Raw genomic sequence first — 20970 nt, forward strand, 5'->3', positions numbered from 1 at the left:
CTCATTTAGGCAGGCAAGATGTTGAAATTTTATAGGTGTAACTTCCCTGTCATAGCTAGATCTCACAGCAGGACTTCCAGTGCTCTGGATTTTACAATCTTTCTTTCCCCTCTTCCTTGATGTTTCCTGAGCCTTGGGTATAAGGGTTGCATTGTAGATCAACCACTTGGGGTTGGGAACCCTATGGCCAGTCAATTGTTCTCTGCATTTTGATTAGTTGTGGATTCTGTAATGGTAAAGCTGTAAAAATAAGCTTCTTTGATGAGGGGTGAGAACTACACTTATATGTGGGTATAAAGTCTTTAAAATAAAGTTAGAAATGATACTGGTTTAGGAAAGCGGTATTCGTGGGTTTTTAAGATCCATGACATTACTGACCATGATAAATACCAGGCACAATTATCTTTCTGTTAAGCAGCTTTGGGTCCAGATACATAGCTGTTGGTTGGCATCAAGATATAAGTGCCACTATTGCTCTTTAAAGGAGGGTATTATGTCATACTGGTCATTGTTGTAGTTTATAGACATCACGTAGGACTATTGGTCACTTTTCTTCCTTAGAAGCTTGCATATCACTCTCTGGTACTGTGGAAGCCAGTCTTGTGGAAGAAGGCTTTCAGGTCAGATCCAACTCAAATCCTCAGAGTGCTATATCCAACATGCATAGTATCTTTAGCAATTGGTACATAGGTTCTATTGCCTCTAGGGGGCAATCAAGAGTAACAGCAGCCGCCTACAGTGTTTGGAAATCTCTTGGACTGCTCTGACCTACTACCCATGCCTCACACCAGGATTTTCGTTAGTCTATGGCTCTTGGGAGGAATATTACCACCTCAATGTTGTCATTTCACTTTAGCTATGCATGTTATAAATGGCATAAACGTATGTGTTATAGGTATTTTTAGATAAATGTAAAATAAGAACTGCTTATGAGTTTTTTCAAGAATCCTCATGTCATTTTTCCTTTCTCCCTTCCTCTCCGGCTATACTGACTTCCTCAATTTCCCCCATTTCTTCTTTCGTATAACCGATTGTCCTTAGAGCTCCCCTCCCACCTTCCCTCTTTACTTTCCTGGTTTCTGTGGTAACTCCAGGTTACGCACTCATAAGTGCGGATTTGGATGTAGGAACCGCCAATGGCAGAGCATGTGGCACTGGTCTTTCTGAGTCCCAGTCACTAACTCAATGTAACCTTTTCTCGTTCTATGTATTTACCTACATGTTTCATGAGCTCTTATGAATGCTATCCCATTGTGCACATGCACCACATTTTCACTATCCACTCATCAGTTGAAGGACACTGGGGTTATTCTCATTCCCTGGCTATCGTGAATGGAGTGGCAAAGATCATTGCTGAGCAAATGTCCATTTTCTGCCTTCTTTTTCGGTTTCTTTCTTCAGAGATTTAAAGTGTCCATTGTCTTCCGGAAAGGGTTTCTCCAAAGGTGTTTGCTTTTCTTTGAGGTTATTGTTTCTTTGCTAATTTTTAGCTTGGAAGAACTATCTAAGCGTGAGATTCAGATCTGCTACTGTCTTATAACTGTACCACCACATATGCTTTTTGATATTTGTTTCATGAAATTGGAAGCTTCTAGATTCAGTAAATAAATGTTTGTGCTTCTATATCTTCTTGATTAAATTTTCTCTTTATTAAAGTGCAGAAACACTACTTAAATGCCCTTAGCTATTAAGAATACTTGGTCCCTGTGCCTATTTGAGCCCTCTGCGTGATTTCTAAAGACAGACTCTGAGTTCTTCCTCAGACATGTAGCTATCCCAGGGCCTTTCTGATATGGAGGAGTTGAGCAGGGGACGCTGAAGTGCCCTAATGCTCTGTTGTTTCACATATGTGCCCTTCCTTTTTGTGCTTTGTGCATTTGTTGAGATGAATGTTTCTTCCCATTTTAACTTTTCTCCTCTGTGTTCCTCTTTCTGTTTTTGTTGTTTTCTGTGAGTCTCCCTGGTGGGTTGTCTTCCTCTTTCCTGCTGCTGATGTGTGAGATGACGGCTGTGGTTATTCTAATGTTCACCAGCAGTCCTGCCATTGACTTGTGACACAGAACGCTTGTGCATTTCGTGTGTCCTGGAAAAGGTGCAGGCCCGGTGACGTTAGGCAACTGGCTGGGGATGTAGAAATGCCGAAAAGAAGATTTTGGAAAGCGTAGAAAAAGAAGAGAAATACTAAAAGTCTTCTTGTTGAGACATGAGTTCAAATATAGCAGCTTAACCATTAAAGTACTAAATTGAAATAAAAATAGAAACAAAAGAAAGTAAGTAAAAAATTATGCAAAAAAAGCAATCAATAGCATGAAATAGTATCACGTCCTTGGTCAGCATTTCCTTTTCTCACCTCTTGGGTTGATATCTTCCTTTGTCTTAAAAAAAGGCTGATGAGGACTAACAGTTTGCATGACTCAGACAAGCTAAGTCAGTGCTCCCTACTGGATAAGAAGGATCTCTGTGAGCACAGACTGTTCTTCCACAGTTCCCTGGACTAAGTTCCCCTGCCACCCTCCCCAAACAGGTTATAATCGTGCTCCTGGTGAAATAAGGATGAATTTTTCAACTGGCAGGGATCTCTCCAACTCAGGCTCTGAAGGAGTCTGGAAGGCTCGCTTGCCTGAGTACATCTTGGGCCATCAAAATACCTTGCTGGGTTCCTCAGCACACTTCCGGGATAGCTTAAGCTAACTCTTGCAATGGCAGGAAGGGGCTTTCAATTTGTCAGGTTCAGGTCCCCCGGTCCGACTTCTGCCAGGCACTCTCATATGTACCGTGTCCCGGTGTGCTTCTTGTGCTTGTTTTTCAACAGCCCAGACTTTCTCTGAGCCTGTTGGTGTCACACTTATGAACAGCCCATGGTGCCAGCGGTTGCAGTTGGTTGATAGGACTGAGGCCACAACAACAGACGCAGCATTCTACCTGGGCCCCAACACTGGACATCCTGGGTGCATTTATGGGGGAAGTTCACTGCTCTGTATAATTAACACTGCTCAGCAGGTGAGGGAGTTTGTGTAAACAGCATGGTGCAGTGGCTCAGTAACTCATTCCTCCTGTTTCTGCCTTTATCCACTAGCTTATGTGATGCCTCTGAACTAAGTTAGCAATGAAGTAAGTTATTGATCATGTAACTTGAAAGGTAGAACTTTCTGTGTCTAACCTCAACATTCTACAGCATTGCTTTATATCTCATTGTCACTACTTGCTGCCAGTAAGTATGTCTTGGATTTGTTGCCACATCTGTGACTAGTATTAAGTTTATGTTATTTTTAAGAGATAACTTTGATAGGAGTTGAAATATTGGCTGGACATGATTTATATTCTGAGCTTGAAATTAATTGACCCATGACTTTATGGTTGAGGATGAGAAATATGGCATTATTTTATTTTTGGTGGTGTGCTAGATTTTAGCTTGACATAGACCTAGGTAAATGTGGGAAAAGGAACCTCAGTTGAGAAAATTCCTTCACCAGGTTGCCTATAGGTAAGTCTATAGGCATTTTCTTAATTAACGATTGATGCAGGTGGGCCCAGACCATGAGATATGGTATCTGCAGGCAAGTGGTGTTTAGCAAACTGAGCAAACCTTGAGGAGAAAGCTAGTAAGCAGCAGTCTTCCACGGCCTCTGCTCCAGCCCCTGCCTTGTGTTCTTGCCCTTCAGAATAGATCATGATCAGAATATATAAACGGAAATAAACTCTCTCCTCCTCAAGTTGTTGGTCACTGGGCTTTGTGGCAGCCATAGAGTCCTTAGACAGTTAGCGATTGATTCTTTTTTTCATTACAGCTTTTTTAAATATTGGGAAATTAATGACATTTATTAATTAAGAACACCAATTATCATTCTAGAAATCTGTGATCCTTGTCTGTGAAACCCCTGTAGAGTGAGGATGGGTGGGAGCAGGGAGGTGGGTGTCTGGCAGCCAGGCAACCCTGGGCCAAAGCCGGGGTACCTCCTCACCACCAGGGACCACTGCTCAGTGAGCTTAGTAAGGGCATATGGATATCTTTGACTCCAAAGGGGTCTCAGTGCGGCTTGGTATTGCATTGCATTCTTGTTGACCCAAGAAGCCATGGAACCTGTGCCTTGCTGCTGTCTGGGTCGACACATCCACACGTCTGTTTTAAAAGCCATTTGCATCTGAGACTCAGCCATCAACACTCACAAAGGTCTGTGACCAAGGCCGTGTGCTCCTTGAACCTTCCATAACAGCATTTGATGGTCCTGCGTAGGGATCTACAGGTCCCATGCCAGGCACATTCCTTAATCATTCCTGTCTGTGCTGCTTCTGGTCTATCAGGCCAGCCCTCATGCCCATGTGCTTATGGTCCATACTGCCACGTGACGACTTCCCTCTCTCTGACTTCCTCTCCTCCTGCTATATCTTCTGCCTCCTCTCTCCTCCTCCCCTCATTAGGGCTTTCAATTTTAGTTCTTTGTTTTGTGTTGGCCACTTGACTCTATGTTATAGAGAGATTTTTCTCCAGCCATGCCTATTAGAACTTCTACATGCCTCTTCTGTTTACATGTCCATTTCTTGCTCATAGTTTGGACACTTTTCTGCTGTGTTTTTACTGAGTAACTTGACTCTGGACATTAGAGTTTATTTCAGCTCCCTTTTCCCTGTTGATTCCGAGGCTTCGTTGCTTCGTGTCTTGAACATAGTTCAGAGTGCTTAGGCATTCTGGCCACTCTCATCACTGTTTTCCCTTATGTAAGAAATGTTGTCTTAGCCTTGTCTTCCATCTGTCAGATGTATTCTTCTGCTTGGTTTTCTTATTGATGATGCTTTCTATTGTGATTTTTTATTTCCTTGATCAATTCTTTCATTTCTAGACTTTCTGTTTAGGTCTCAATTGAGATACTGAATTTTTCCTCCATGTTTTTTTTTTTTAACAAATTAATGAACATTTCATCCACCTTGCCAACTTTCTTTTCAAAGCCTTGACTTGCTTCTTTACTTTCTCCATCTGCTTGTTGTAGGCACCTTTGTACTCATGAGTATTTTTTAAGTAAAGGGTTCTGAGAGTTTTTCTACTCATTTCAATTATCCCATTATATCTTTTTCTTCCCATACTTAGGGCATGTGATTTTGTAGACGAGTTATAGTGGATTGTGCTCGCCCCATCTTGTGTTTGCATAGATGTTGGAATAAATTGTTCTCCAACTTTATTTTTTCACTTTTTCTTACTCTTTTTTGTTTGTCCTATATAACAGGGAAGCTAACTACAGTAACAAATGTAGTGGTTTGACAGAAGTCATGGTGTTAGCTTGTGTATCCCAATAATATTCAGAGACAATGGTACCAGTGTATAGACTGGTGAATATGTAGTTTATAGTTTTTTAAAGCTAAGAGTGTTGATGATTGGTAAAATAAGAAGGGAATGGTCAAGGGGAAAAAGAAGGATCACACTGTGGATGATAAAGAAATTATATGGGTCTTAAGTATGATTTACATAAGAGAACATACTGAAAAGTAGGTTTAGAGGAAGAAAGGGAAGACATAAAAGTCTATTTATACAGTGCTACAACAGAGTACAAAAATATAAATAAAAATGATAGGGTTTGAAGATTTAGCTTAGACTCAGAGTGTCAGTATGCATGGCCCTAGATTTGATCCCCAACATTGAAAATAAACATAAAACTGAAAAAATAAAATAATAATTAAAATAAGAAAATAAATAAAGCAAATAACCAAAACCACTGGGTATATTATAACCTCAGTATTTTTTCTTGCTGGATGACCTGGTTCCTATTTTCCCTGAATCGTCTTCTTATTGTCTTCACAGATGGAAGGGTAGGCTGCTCTCTCAGTAAATCAAACAAGTTAATCTATGTGGCCTACCTTATGAGAGAAGTTTCTGCATGGGAAGCCAACTTCTTCCCAGAATTCCCTGGTCTAAGGCCTCCCTACCTGCCATTTACAGTTTAGTCTCTGGTATTCTGTGGATCATTCTTTCCAAGCTCAGGGCTCATGTGTGACTAAGGCTCGAAGGGTTGTAGAAGGCCTGCCCACCTCCTCACCCCTCTCGTTTTCAAATATCTTCCCAGCCTGGGAAATCCAGACCCTTTGCCATGTTCAACAGCTCACTTTCCACACTCCCCTGTAACTCACCCAGGCAACACTGGAGCTGATGCAGCTTAGTAAACTCCAGGATAACTGCAAAGGGGTCTCATTTTGAGGCATCTCCACAGCAAGGATAGCTGTGCCGGTGTCTAGGATGAGGTGGAGGACTTCGTTGGCAGCTTCCGCAGTGTGTGCTGCTTCTTTGTGGAAAAAAAAAATGATGTCCCTTGCTACATTCTAGTTTCTTTAGCTCTTTCCCTTCCAGGAACAGAGTCTGTTGTTTTTCATTTAGACTCATTTCTTTCACTGAATCACGTAGAGGTGGCTTCTAGTCCTGTATTTTGCCTGGAAATCCCTGAAAGGTTTTATAATAAGATCCAATGGTGAAGAGTACCCAAGTTCTCTGCTTATAAGGAGAAGGGGTTTGTCTCCTACTGGACCGTTCTGTTATATCTATCCTTAGTGTTGACACACGATTGACCTCACTAATGTTATTACTATGCCCAGCCTTTTTAAAATAGGATATTCTGAGCCAAACTAAATAAAAACTGTGTCTACTGACACAGAGATCTTTATTTTGCCTTCTATTGAATCCTTCCTTGTGCCTCTGGGCCCCAAATGACAAGTACTGCCCTCTCTTGTGACTTACCAATCCACTCACAAATTCAACTCTTTGTTTGTTTGTTTGTTTGTTTGTTTGTTTCAGAAGCCTTTATTGACTACAGCATGTCACTAACCCAGTGCCATCCCAGCTTTCATGGGGTTCTATATTTCTGGCAGAAACAGAAACATCTGCTCACACTCTTTAACAGTCATGCTATGCAAACACCCCTGAGGAACAGGCCTTGCCTTCAGAGGACAGACTGTAGTGTGTTTCCTTACAGCTCCAGGAAGCAATCACCACAAACTCGGTGGCTTAAGATAACAGGCAAGTACTCTCCCACAGCTCCAGAGGAAAGTGGTGTGAAATCAAGTGTCCAGAGCAGTGTCTTTGGTTTTTGCTTTTCTAGGCAGACGGGGGTCTGCTCTTTGAATTGTAGCTAAGCCATTCCTATCTCCACTTTTGGTGCCCTGTAGGTCTGAGCATTTCTTTCAAAACCATCCTCCTCTCTCTTGAAACAACACCAGCTTTCAGATGAGGCTGACCCAATCTAATATGACATAAGCTTAACCTGGCCACATCTGCAAAGTCACTGTCTTCAAATAAGGTGACACTCCTGGGACACTAGGAGTTAAACATGTCTTTTGGAGGTCACAAACAGTCCTTCGGCATAAGCTTCATTGAGCCCATTATCCTTGAGATGGCGTACTGGAATCTAAGTAGTGGGCCTGCTGACGAGGTGTCTTACTTGAATGTGTATAGTCAGGCACATCCCCCTGGGAACACAGGAGCAAAGACTCAAACACGGATTCTCAAGTACAGAATGCCCTCCTGGGAGGGGTGACTGCCACAGATACTGTTATCTTCATGCAACTCTCCTGAAGACTACTGGAAAAGGAAAAGCCCTGCCCCTTTCTGGCTGGACTTTCAGAGAGAAAGCCCCTGAGGTACAGCCTCCTTCACAGCCAAAGCTTCCCTTGTGATGCATCAACACAGGCTTTACACGTATTGGTTCCCAACCTTCCTAACGCTGTCACCCTTTAATACAGCTCCTCAGGTTGTGGTGACCCCCAACCATAAAATTATTCCATTGCTATGTCATAATTGTAGTTTTATCACTGTTATGAATCTTGATGTAAATATCTGGTATGCAAGGTATCTGATATGTGACCCATGTGGGGGTCATGACTCACAGGTTGGAAACCACTGCCTTACAGACCTATGGATGAGGTCAAACCTAGCTTTGTGACAATTTGGGCAAGTGACCCCAGATTCTGAGCCACTGAAGACAGTCCTATATTCCTCGGGGATGTCATTGTGAATATTAGGCTTGAAAAAGCACTTCCCAATATTTTTAAATATTTAATGAGGAGGAACAATGTGAACAAAGATTTTTTTACATTTTTTATTTTATTAATTTATTCATATTACATCTGAATAGTTATCCCATCCCTTGTATCCTCCCATTCCTCCCTCCCTCCTATTTTCCCCTTACTCCCCTCCCCTATGACTATACCTGAGGGGAACTTCCTCCCCCTGTATATGCTCATAAGCTGACCTTTTAAGCTTGGCACAGTTCAGCCAAAAATACTTTCACAGTGAGAATAGAAGCAGGATTGGGGAGAGGAATTACAAATAACTTTCTCAATCTGTACTCCATTGAAGGAAGTAGGGAGGGTGGGAATGACGTTATCATTTGATCCAGACACAGTGAAGAATATGAGGGAGCTTCCGGGAGCCATTTTAATGGCTGACCCTGTGTGTGCTGGTTATGAGTTACACTTCTTTCTCACCATCTCAGGCAGTGCTTGAGTGTTTGAAACTTCTTTTTAAAAATAAAACTCATGTAGCCCGGGGGAGGTTTTTAGATATAGCCATCCTTATTATAGGCAGGCACATTGGCTTCTCACATTAACTGCTCCTGGGAAGACTGGAGGGAGGAGGTGACAAGATAGTAACAAACAGGAAAAGGGAGAAAGTAAGCCAGACTAGAAGTCCATCAGCAAGCACTGAGATAGAAACTCCCTGTGGACAAGGACGTTTAGATGTTGTTTTCAAAAATCTCCCTTCAGCCCTTAAGACTGTCCACCAACAGAAGCATTTTTTGAATAACCTTTCTGAGGCCACACTCTGCCTCCACACACAGTAAGGTGCACCCCCACTGTTCTTTCCGTGGGCATACAGCTCTGAGAGCAAGGACAGTGGTCACTTCATGTCTTCTGGCTGCAGTCGAGGCACAATGCCTTATGCAGGAGACAAGTTCAGCTGCTTTCAGAGGCGAACAGTCTAGTGCCACAGTTTAATGCTTCAGTAGGCTAGATGGGACTTGGCTTGACTCAACAACTCAAGGCGTCTCTTTCTGGTCCAAAGCAGTCTCCGGTCTAAGACACTGTGACACCATCTCCATGTTGGGTTTTTGCAGAAGCCTCCAAATCTAGCTCCTTGCTTCTACCCTCAGGCTAATTCTCTTCTATTCTGACTAGCACAGGCAGAGAGTGATATGCTAAGGACCAAGTCAAATCAGGACATCGCTCTTAACACCTCCAGGTTCTTCCACCCTCACTGAGTAGAAGCCAGAATTGATGAAAAGAAGTCTAAAAAGCACAGCATGGCTTATGCATGCTGCTCTTCCACTAATTCCAGCCCTGCTTGGCTGCTCCTGCCTCCCTCCCTCCTCCTAGCCTCCTGGTTTCCTGCAGTTTCAGGACTTGGACACTTCAACCTACTCTGGAGTCTTGTACTAGCTCTTCCATCTCTGGAATGCTTCCCCCTTAGCCTATCCACTCCCTTCCAGCCTTCAAATGTATCCTGATAGCATAGTTCACACTCTGACCTACATAGGTCTATTTAGTAAAAATAAAATAAAATAAAGATAAAAACAAAACAACACTAATCTGTCTTCTTTATAATAAATAATAGACACTAAAATGAGTAGAATGAGAGATATCTTCATACATGTACGTAAAGTACTCTTATTCACTCCATGACTCCGCTTTCCTTTCCCCTATAGACTTTATTGCCTGTTTCCTTTTTTTCTCAAATAGTCCCTCTTCAGGTTCTTCTTCTGTGCTTTTTCCCCTTAGCACAGTAACACACTGCAGCATTGCATACATACATTTGTGTGTAAGTGTATGTATGTATGTATGTATGTATGTGTGTGTGTATGTATGTATAGTTCCATAAGCCAATGAAGTATGATTGATGAGTAATGACTGATTGACTAATTTCTGTTTCTTTCATGTGAAGAACAGTGCTTGGCAGCTATGAAGTGTGCAATACCTACCTGCTCAGTTGCCAGGCTGGCTTTAATATGGAGCATTTGCACCCTTGTTGTTCAATGATACTTTCAGCAATATTCCCTAAGAAGTGTTCTGCGGTGCCTACCAGACTCTACAACCAAATGCTTTGTATCCAGTCCTTGTTCCATTGCTCTGGGCCAAATTTTGATAATATTTAACTTCATTCAATATACTGCTACTTCATTTGAACAGATAAAAGGAAATATTTATGATCATTAGGTGTTACTACTTGTTACATTTTTATCAGACTTAGTATGAAGCATCCTTTTCAACATTGTAAAACATCTATGAACTACAGCCCTAGACTCTGATGTCAGATCCTGTTTTGCTTAATTATCTCTCACATGATGGCTTGGGATGGCATGGCTGTTCTGAGTATACTCTTTATAGGATTAATGGATGACCTAACCTGCACCCTATTTTACATAACAAAATGGATTATAATTACCAACAACTGAACATGACTGACTGTGATGTGCACCCATTCCTTTTTTTTAACTTTTTTTATTAATTCATTCATATTACATCTCAATCGTTATCCCATCCCTTGTATCCTCCTGTTCCTCCCTCCCTCCCATTTTCTCCCTACTGCCCTCTCCTATGACTATGACTGAGGGGCACCTCTTCTGCCTGTATATGCTCATAGGGTATCAAGTCTCTTCTTGGTAGCCTGCTATCCTTCCTCTGAGTGCTACCAGCCCTCCCCCTCCAGGGGACGTGTTCAAATATGGGGCACCAGGGTTTGTGTGAAAGTCAGTCCCCACTCTCCACTCAACTGTGGAGAATGTCCTGTCCATTGGCTAGATCTGGGGTTGGGGATAGATATTTACTGCACATATAGTCCTTGGGTGGGTGCACCCATTTCTTTACCATTTGAAATACTCAGCTGTCAGGAAACATGGATTGAGTCAGTGGGTTTCTCACAGACATACGGAATTTACCATGTTGGGCATTTTTTAAATCTTAATTTCTTTATTTGACTATTAGGGTGTACCTTCTAATAAATCTGTTTCAGTGAAATGTTTGTGGAATGGTAAAACCGTATGAGAGTGCCCAGAACGTCACAGTGATGCATGGCACACAAGCATGTGTAAGCATTCCCAGTACTCTCAATAAGAAACATATATCTTAGCTGGGCACAGTAGCTCACACCTGTAATCCCAACATTTGTAAAGATGAAGCAGGAGGATTACCACAACTTGGAGTTTAGTTTGTGTTTCATAGTAATTTCCAGGCCAACCTGTGCCATAGAGTGAGACCCTGTCCCCAAAAGATGAAATAAAGTAAGATGAGAGAGAGAGAGAGAGAGAGAGAGAGAGAGAGAGAGAGAGAGAGAGAGAGAGAGAGATGTGTGTAGATAGCCATAGAGCTGTTGTGAAATGCTTTGCAGCTATGGGGGTCAGACAGACAGCCTCCTGCATGCTGCACTCACAGCTCCTCAGCAGAGTTGTTATTAGGCAGTGTATTCCACTTTACAGATCAGAAAATAAAACCCTCTTCTCCCATATTAAATATCTCATTTGAGGTATAAGTACTGATAGATTTAATACAATGCGTAAAAGAGAGCCCTTTCAAAATCTCCCCCATTCTCCTCCCTTTTCTTTCCATGCACAAGTCAAGCAATAGCGCTGATCCATCCCTACTTCTTCCTGACTCTTCCCGTGTCATTTCCCTTTGGTCCTTCCATATTTTCCAGACTGCGTGGCATATCCTGTGTTATCTTCCAAGACTCAATCTGGCCTTTCTTTCTCTCGGAAGTGTGCTGCCCTCCCCAGAGAGCAGACCCCCTCCTTTGTGCACCTCAGCGCCGGGTGCTCAGGTCCTTTGGCTCTCGTTACACCTGCAGACTACAGTTCATTATTTACATGTTGGCCTCCCCTGTGAGGAGAGCAGTAGAGAGGACTCATAAATCATACACAGACCAGAGGGGACTATGCAGCTTTCCCCTCCCCCACCAGGGCACTGACACTGAGAAGATAATGCATGCCAAAGGCTTTATTTAGCACAGTGACCAACAGGAATGCTTGGTCAGTGGCCATGGTGATGATGATGATGATGATGATGATGATGATTATGAGCCTGGGAACATCCTTCCCAGCAGGAGGGGAGTCAGCAGCCAAGCAAGGTGCAGCATTATCTTTACCAAAGCTATCGCGGTCAAGACTATTATAGGCCAAGACTCCAGCACTTTGTAACGTAGAAAATTGCTTACTACACACACAGGAAATTCTTGAACCTTCTGACATTCTGAGCTGTGGAGGAAAACAGCCCTGAGGCCTCATTTTTTTTCTAACAAAGCTGTCTAGAGAAATAGATTAAAACCTAAAATGAAAAAGCGCCATTCCTGGTTTCTGTGCCAGAAGGTAATAAATCAAAGAAAATACTGAGGCAAAGTGTATTTCTCGAATACAGATTGCTAACATTTGAGAATATCTTGCTTAATTTTCTTGTGACTCACATAACGATTAGTCCATTGCAACATTTAATGAGGGGATCAAAAGCGTCTTCCGAAGCGCATCAGCATGACCTGTGCCCACTGCTGGAACGACCCTGTACTGAGGAATGACACTGAGACTATTGAGAAAATTCACTATTGTGCCAACAGCACTGTCATTTTCAAGAAACCTTTTGTTTTTGAGTATCTGCTATGAGGCACTGTGCCCAGCAATCAAAGACGAGTCATGGACAGGCCCAAGGAATTCTTGCCTCTTCAAGCCAGACGCACTGAACAGAGGGAGGTAAAAAGTGGAGGGAATGCAATTTATTTTCACAGGAGGAGGCAGGACAGCTTCCTTAAGAAAGGGAGGCTGATAGTAACTAGTACCTCTCGTCATTTTGAAAATAGTATCTATTTAAGCTCTGACCTGGTTGACCCCTGGCTGTAGTTCCTGAGAGCCAGCCAGCATGTGCTTAGAGGGTAGCCCAATCCTAAGTAAGTCATGTTTGTAGCAGGATGTAGCTCTCTGACTTTCTGTGACTAGACTGTCTGTTGTATTTACTTGCGGATCGGGGAACAATACCTCTACTTGCATTAATCTCGGCTCTCACTGATGTGGTGTCAGCCTATAGGGTGCCAGCCTCATTCCTGGTTTCAGCTGGTTGTCTGCCTGTAGGTTTTCCTTCTTCCTTTTCCTTCACTGATTTCTTTTGTGTTTTGCTTTTTCTCCCCCTCCAGAAGCAATATTTAATTCTTATCATAGAGGTAACACAGCAATCATTAGATATCCTAGGAATGGAGAAGAAAAGTGTCAATAAACTTGTGATATCACATCATCTGACATTAAAAAGCTGATATCTGATTTCTCTTTGAACACTTGTCTTTATATGGGTGTAAATGTGAACTATCCGGTTCTTATTCAGTGTCATAGAACCTATTACGTTGAAATTTACTTCCATAAAGTGCTTTTATATTGAATTTAAATAGAATAAACTTGTAACAGGTAAATAAATAAATAAACAAACAAACCAGTAATAAGAAGAAATTATTGTTGTTCCTCAAATGTGAGGTTTTCAAACAAACAGTATTTTGGGTACAGCATTTTTTGATAGTTGTGTTCATAAAGTCCTGGAAAGAAGCTGTCCAAGCTATAATGCTTTTGCTTGCACATTACATGTTCAAGTGCAAAGTCTTCATTTCTTTCTTGATCTTTTCTCTTTAATCTTGTGTTTATAATGTGGAGTAGTGGGGTTGTGAACATGCACTATTTAATATGGTCTTAGGTTTTGTTTTCAAGTCCCTGAAAGTGTTAGTTTATGTTATTCCTAAATCACAGGGGCTTTTCTCGGCACTTTCTGTATTCATTGCTGTCCCATGTGCTAGAGATTTGTGTCATCTGTAACCTCAGTAACCCTCTGCTTCTACAATCAGCATATTATATAGACTTTCACTTTGTCACAGATCAGACAAGCTCTCGCCAAATATGTCTTGATTAATTTTACTCTTTGATTTTTAGCATGGGAATTACCTCCCCACAACTGAATCCTTCTCTCTGTATAGAGTATTATAACTGCAAATATCTATAACTGCAGAGTTGTATTCAAAGTCCAAAATAGGATATATATATTATATGTGCATAGTGCTCATCAACTAAATTGATAAAGAGAAGGTATTTTCTTAAAATACTAATATGAAGTGGGATGGATTTCAGTCCTTCTAGCTTAAGAAAGAAAACCCTGTCCAGCTTTCCATTCCAGCCTAAGCTTTTCTCTCCTGACTGAATATTACAACAAATTCTCATCTGAACTTTTTGCTGTGGTTTCTCTCTGTTCAGTTTGACACTACACTGAATGTCAACAATGGGGGTAGAAGACAGAAAGGGAAGAGAGAGTCAGGCCATCAGGCTTGCAGTAAGGCATCTTTCATTGCTGAGCCATATCTCCAGCCCTCGTAATTAAAAGTAAAATAAGATTAAAAAAAAAAAGATTGCCAGGGCTTACTGGTGTCCAGCCTAGCTCCAGGTTCAGTGAGAGACCCTGTGTCAAGGGACTACGACAGTGTGATAAGACTCCTGTTATCTTCCTTTGGCCTCTATGCAGATTCACACAGGTTCATGTACACACACACACAGACACATGTACAGAAACAACAATTTCCACTTTAGTTTCTCCTTAAGAATTTCATACATGTATACAATAGAGCATGACATGACCACCTCTCATTTCCTCTCTCCAGCTTCCCTCCAAGTCCCCCAAACACTAACACACCTCCTCTCCTGACATCCTATCTTTTTTGATAATCCATCAAATCCAATTAGCACTGCCCATGTGCATATGGGGTTGGAGGCCTCCAGTGGAGCATGGGAACTCAACAGATACATCAGTCATTGAAAATCAAATGATTCTCTCTTCCCAATGGCTATCTACACCAAGAGCTGTTCAGGAAAGGATGGCACCCGAGGAGTGCTGTCCTCTGACACCTACAACTGGATTTTTTGCTTAATGAATCTTGGGCAGGTCATGTGTAAGTAACCGCAGCTGGTGTGGAGAAGGCCATGCTGAGCCAGGTCACGTCCAGAGGCTTGCGTTTCCCAGTGCTCTTCCTTATCTGCTGCTCCTTTCCTGATGGTCCCTGAGCCTTGCTTGCGGGAGGGACGGAGAAGGATATCCCACTGAGGGCTGAACATTCAGTCTCTTATTCCACTGACTGTTTCCTGCTACAAGATGGCGGGGGGCGGAGGGAAGCTTCTGTTGAGAGCAGCCCTGGTCTGTGGGTAGAAATGCAAAGATTTAGATGGACATATGACAGGAGGACCATTCAGCAAAATAAAAATAGCAAGTTCTACCTAAGGACTAAGGACCTCCCCAGCAATGGGATGCAAAATACATTTTAGCCTCTTCTCTTGAAAATATCAGTATCCCAGTAAGGATTAAACAATATGCAAATTCAGTACCTAGGCCACCAGGACTTGCTCTTTCATACTCCTCTTTCTTTTATGGTTTTCTTTTTGTTTGTTTAGTTTGGTTTGGTTGGTTGGTTGTTTTTCTTTCTTTCTTTCTTTCTTTTTTGTTTGTTCTAAGATTTTGTTTTTTGCTTTGTTGCACTGTTTGTTTTTTGGAGGAAGTATCTCTATACAATATAGTCGACCTCAAACATGCAGAACCCCTCTCTCCACAGCCTCCTGAGTGCTGTGGCTCCACCACGCCAGCCTTAATTGCGTATGTTGAGTGCCTAGAATAAGCCATTTATATCAAACACAATGTTCTATAAATTAGTCCTGTGCATGCGTCCCGCCTTTCTGCTCCTTCCACGTGAGCCTTCAGGTGTTCCAGCTTTACAAAGTCCTTCTGTTTTGGCAAAGTTATCTATTTACTCTGAAAATTTTTCTTCAGAACCACTTTGTGCCCACTCTAAGCAGTAGGACTCAACAAGGAGATAGGCAGAATCTTTTTTTTAAAAAAAGCCCCTCACAGGACAACTCTAGTAGGCTCCTGTCTGCAGCCATAGCAGAGTGTCATTAATAATGGCAGGGTTGGTCTCTCCCATGAGGTGGGCCTCCTATCGGGCCAGGAACTGGTTGGACATTCCTCAGTCTCTGCTCTATCTGCTCGATTGTTCTTCCTGCACTTCTGGTATGCAGGGCGAATTTTCCATCGAAGTTTTTGTGGGTGAGTTGGTGTTCCTTTCCCTCTACTAGACTGGTTTAGTTAGAGAGTATCCTTAGTGGACATCCTTCATGTGCATGTGTGTGCGCACACATGTATGTGTGTGCAATCTTTAGCATTTAGAATATGAAGCTTCATTTAATACATACGTATTATATTATGTCCAATGGTAACATAAGTTCTTATGTATAATTATAGTTCAGTGATGGCATCTGAATTAATTTTTGCATTTAGTTTTTCTATGGAGATTAGTGTATAGAGTTAGGACAACCACTTTAATAAACAACATCTTTCTTTCAATTTGAACACACACACACCACTAATTAATTAACTAAGCCAGTGTGTGTATGTGTGTGTGTATGTGTGTGTGTATGTGTGTGTGTGTGTGTGTGTGTGTGTTCAGGTGGAAGTCAGAGGACAATCTGCAATAGTTAGTTTTCTCCATCTATTTGTGTAAGTCCTGGAGACCAAGCTTAGGTTTTCAGGACTTTCCCACCTAAGCCATTTCTCTGGCCTTCCTTTCAGTTTTTAAATGATCCATATTACTTTGTAGGTTATTATTATATTATACCAACGTAAGCAAAGTGTTGTTAGCCAGTTACTATTATATGGAATACAGAAAATTAAATGGAATTTTTCATAATAGGACTATGTACACCCATCTTTGAATACCCAAAGCTATCTATTCAAATGCATGTGCTTTAGTGTAAGTAGTATTATATTAGTTGTTATAAAATTTTGTATTAAAATTATTCTGCCCTTTTGAGAAACAGCTGACACACTTGGGTCACCTTCTATTTATAGAAGTCTCTGTTTATGTTTGGTACTTCACAGAGGTGTCTTCTTAATAAGTTTTCTTTTCCTAAATTCAAGGTCTTTGGAAACTGTTACCAAGGAAACAGCTGGATGGGTTATGTATATTTCACTTATACCTAAAATAGAAAAGCTTGCTCTGGGTTATAAATAAAATTCTATAAAACTTCCTCCGATAATCTGTGTGCTTTTCCATTCACACCATGTTGCCTTTAGAGCAGTGCACATGTACAGCAGTGCCTGCCTCATGTAGAAGGTGTGTGGTCCTGCAGTCCTTGCTCTCTCTAACCTTGAACAATTCCCACTGAGTCTGAGGGTTCTCCCTTGTGTCCAGTACTTGATATATGTCACCACATAACAGCTGTTAGTCACTTTGAGTCCATAGAGACAATGAGGTAAAAATACTTGTCACACAAAGACTGCCTCTCCTCTTGAGACAACTTATCCCCACAAAGCCCTTCTAAATCCAGACAAAAGAATATGATGCAAGGTGAACCTCTCACCACGGAGTGAAAGCAGGCTTGGCTTTAACTTCTGCCTAAAACCTAAACAGCTATTCAAGTTTTCCCACAAAGTAGTAGCGATTTCCCATAATAAATCTTAACATATATCTCTTTGTTGATTTGGTGCCTTGCGTTCCTCAGAGTTGGTATTTTCTATGGGTAGAGACCAAGGATGAGCAAGTTGGGTTTTGTGGTATTTGTTGTAAACAGTTACTTTATGTACAAAGACAAACAAGATGCTGTTTTACTCTTCAGTGAGAGCTACTGCCTGCTGGACAGTAACTGTGGTGCAAATGGAGATGAGGATGTAGCTCAGTGATAGAGAGCTTGTCTCACGTGGGCCAGGTCCTTCATTCAATTTCTGACACTGTGAAGGCACAAAATAGAAATGAGTAGTTATATTACAATGGGCGTGGCCACACTCCCCTAACTCCTTGATCTGGACCAGTAGCTCATTCTTCAGTCACAGAGCCCTAAGAGGGATGATGACCACAAGGGATGAGAAGATGAAGAAGAATATAGGAAAGTCTGGGATGCAAAGGTCTTACACAAGCTGATGACGCATATAAGCAAGTTAATTTAAAAGAAATACAGTATCTTATATGCTTTAACAGGGGGAAATGGAAGAGTTATCAGAAAACATCACACAGCGGTGGGATGAAGTCAGTGGGAAGCTAATCACGCCATGTTGCACAAAGGGAACACAGGGTATCTCAGGAGCATCACAGACCCAGTGACTGATAACCACAGCCCTTTAGGGTAGGAAAAGTTGGGTCTTCAGGATCCAAAGTCACAGCTCCACCACGGTCCTGGCCCCAGGCCATTACTGTCCCTGTCAAGCTTGTTCTTGATTGTAGAGTAGAAGGTATGTTCCTTCTCCGCACAACGGTCTCAGGGAGAGCCTCAGCTTAATCCAGCCTCAAATAACCTCTGAAGCCCCCATTCTGCCCTAGTCCTCAGAGGACTATTGTTGAAATCCAATTCCAGCAGGTCCTTTTTATATCTGGAACCCTATAGTGACAACAGATAGCCTTTGCCCTCTAGTCCCTGTCAGCTTCTCCAAGACCATCTTTTGGTTTACTCATGAGACTCCTGCAGTGTTTTTCTCTGCCCCATTTTTCATATTCCTTCTTACCTGGAGAGCTTAATATTCAATGTTTCTGTCAGTGGTTCACAACCTTTCTAATGCTGTGACATTTTAATGCACCCCCCAACGATAAAATTATTGTATTCCTACTTCATATCTGTAATTTTGCTACTGTTATGAATTGTTATGTAAATATATAACATCAATCTCCAAAGGGGTCATGACCCATGGATTGAGAACCATTGGTCTAAAATGTGCTTTCTCATTTTTTGTTTGTTTGTTTGTTTGTTTGTTTGTTTTTCAAGACAGGGTTTCTCTATGTAGCCTTGGCTGTCCTGGACTAACTTTGTAGACGAGCCTGGCCTGGAACTCACAGTGATTCACCTGCCTCTGGCTCCCAATTGTTGGGATTAAAGGCGTGTGCCACCACACCCGGCTGTGCTTTCCCATCCTAACAATTAGATGATGGACTCTCTTCTTGGTTGCCTGTCTCACCTTCCCTAAGTAATCTCTCCTGGCCCATGTGAAAATGTGCTATGATTCCTATCTTCTATTGTATGAGCAAATGCTGCACTTACTAAGATGCTGATCCCCCCACCCTTCCCCAGGAAGGACAGACATCTTTTCTTTCTTAGTACCGTTATGTCCTATACAGGTTGTCTCATTAGCTTTTTGTAAATTAGTGGGTACATAATGAATGACAACTGCTACAAAACATACCTTCAAGGTGAAAACAGAAATCCAGGCTTGAGACAGATGTACTTCAGCTCAGAGGAAAGTGAAAAGGTGTGAAGAGATGTGATATGCCATGGCATTTGATCTTGGTTTAAAAGATAAAAGCTGAAGTGATTTCCCCAGGGAGCCGAGGCAAGAAAGGGGATAGCAAGGAAAGAACGACATGACCAAATTCAAATGTTTGCGGTAAGCGAACTCCACCTGCTTGGGCTTTCGTGTCTCCAACAGGCACTGTTTCCACCGAGCGTCCCTGGAAAGCCCTTTAGAGAGACCAGATGTTTCTTATGTGTATAATAAGAGCTCTTTATATCCTTACACTTTATAAATGTTTTTCTAAAATGAAAATTTGACAGGATATATTAAAAAATACCACCAAGAATGCTACATTAGAGTTGTCTTAATATAGTACTTCTTTTGTACTGAAGGCATTAAATTTTAATTCTTAATATTTGCTATTTTTATTCTGTGAAAAAAGGGCAGTTTGGTGAGAGAATAGAGCTTAAAAAAAAAAAACATAAACATGCAAGGCCAAAAGCTTAGCATCCTGAAGGTGCACAATTGCTACTCCACTGCATATCAACACCCGACAGGAAGTAATGGACGGAAAGCTACCTTCTTTCCACCCCATCCCCCAGGCACACAGCCACAATCCCCCCACATAGGGAAATTAGATCTCCAGAGCTAAAAGGGTTTAAATGGCAGCCCTTTATATTACATTTTTTATGCCAAACTCACGCGCACACAGTGAAATACATCTGCATTTGGGGAGGGTTTGAGGGGCTGTGGCATGCCTCCGCTGGCTGGCAGGGCTAATGTACTCAAGTGTAATTCATACATTTTAAACACTGACAACATCTCACTCAAAAGCATCCTCTTTGGGAAGAAGAGCAGCTTAGATAAGCTCTCAGTGCTTTCTTACGGTGGACATTTTCCAATATCAATTAGGCAAAACTGCTGGAGCACTCAGCTTCACACAATGTGAACTCTAGGTATTGCATACCACATAGCTTTGAAATCATAACTCGGCGGCAACAGCCTTATTGGAAAGCTTGAGGTTAATTATGACTTTACTCAGCTTCTTGCTTGAGGCAGAAGCAGCCACAAAGCCAAAGACCCCTGGGAATACTTATCCTGTCAAAGAAAGGCCCGCTTCCCTGCAAGCATAAGCATGAATTTCTTTGCTCTTTTTCAGGGTCCCTGTGCCTTTCCTGTCCCTTGTTTTTTAATACAAAAGCGGTGATAAATTTGCTGGTTCTGCCCTTTATGTTTTAGCTGGTGTTTAGCAGAGTGTTATGTCCTTGAAGAACTGTAAATACGACAATAACAGCAATATTTGCTAGTCTGCTTATCACACGCTTCAATGCACTTATTATTCTCTGAAAGAGCCCAGTATGCCCGACCCAGATCTAGCCAATGGTCAGGACATTCTCCACAGTTGAGTGGAGAGTAGGGACTGACTTTCACACAAACCCTGGTGCCCCATATTTGACCACGTCCCCTGGAGGGGGAGGCCTGGTGGCACTCAGAGGAAGGGTAGCAGGCTACCAAGAAGAGACTTGATACCCTATGAGCATATACAGGGGGAGGAGGTCCCCCTCAGTCACAGTCATAGGGGAGGGGAGTAGGGGGAAAATGGGAAGGAGGGAGGAATGGGAGGATACAAGGGATGGGATAACTACTGAAATGTAAAATGAATGAATGAAAAGAAAGAAAGAAAGAAAGAAAGAAAGAAAGAAAGAGCCCAGTATGGTGAGCACATTA

General features: G+C 41.9%; 1 protein-coding gene across 4 annotated transcripts in view; it reads left to right on the top strand.

The window, feature by feature from the left end:
• JAKMIP2 (janus kinase and microtubule interacting protein 2) overlaps positions 1-20970 on the top strand; it is a 158476-nt gene that overhangs the window by 71952 nt on the left and 65554 nt on the right. The gene's annotated exons all lie outside the window — the stretch shown is intronic.

This window comes from Acomys minous (genome assembly GCF_964271855.1).
Source record: "Acomys minous genome assembly, chromosome: 4".
Classification (NCBI taxonomy): Eukaryota; Metazoa; Chordata; class Mammalia; order Rodentia; family Muridae; genus Acomys; species Acomys minous.